We start from the raw sequence: 1132 nt of genomic DNA, 5'->3' as shown, positions 1-1132 counted from the left end.
TTTTAAAAGGTTATTTATTTTTAATTTTAATATTATTAATATAATATTTTATATTAAGTAATTTGAATATTTTCTACATGAAGTGAAAACTAGCTACCTATTTACTATCTTATTCAATATATATTTTTTTAAATATTTATATTAAAAAAATTAAAACTATTATCATACACACTCTAAGCCTTCCTAATTTAACTAATTAATTACATCTTTCATCAATTGTTTTTTTATTTGAAATTGAAAGAAACTAAAAATATAATCAACTTGTCTCGACACAGTATGATAAGGAGAATGTAAGAGAATATATATCTTGATAATCTAATATTGTTTCAATAAATGTTAGGTGTAATAATAATATACATTACATTTCAAGGGGAGAATATTGTTTTGAATTATGAAGAAAATATTGTTGAGAATCATAAATCTTAAAAAATTAGTCTTCATAGACCATAAAATAGGTATGAAAATTTGAAAAAATAAAACAGAAAAGGATTGAATTGAGGGGTGTTTATGAGCAAAACAGAGTCACAGAAGGTGCCCTCGATGAAGCAGCCCTTCTCACCACCATGTGCCTCCATGGCCCTACATTTTTCAAGTGCACCCACCTCTCAAATGCCTTGCATGTGCCCTCACACCAAAAAAAAAAAAAAGAAAAAAAAGTTTAAAACAAAATCTAGAAATAAACCCCTTGAAATTTAACTTTTCCCATTCTTTCCCAAAAGCTAGAAAAAAAGAAAGAAAGGAAAGGTTTGGCTTTTAGAATTGAAATTGAATTACATCCACAAACCACAATTAACGAGGTTTGAATTGAATGAAATAAAAAAGGGTTACCATACCCACCAATGGGGAAGAAGAAACAAAAGATCAATCTTAGGAATCAATCACTTTTGTCCAAATCTAACTCTTACGGGCTAACACGTGTACTCACATGAACCAAGTTGTCTGATTTAGGGATTTGAGAAGTGGGATACCCAGGTGGCATCCCTATCATCAACACAAGTATTTGGCCTTTTGGAGGGGAGTCTCTCTATTTTTTTTGCAATTTGGTCATATAGTAAGGTGACTAAAATTCAAGGACCACCATGCCTCTGTTCTTTTCTCAGATTTTTTGTCCTTCTATTTATATGCTTTCAGT

The sequence above is a fragment of the Gossypium hirsutum genome, chromosome A08 (assembly GCF_007990345.1).
Source record: "Gossypium hirsutum isolate 1008001.06 chromosome A08, Gossypium_hirsutum_v2.1, whole genome shotgun sequence".
NCBI lineage: Eukaryota > Viridiplantae > Streptophyta > Magnoliopsida > Malvales > Malvaceae > Gossypium > Gossypium hirsutum.
Note: the sequence above shows the minus strand (reverse complement) of the source record.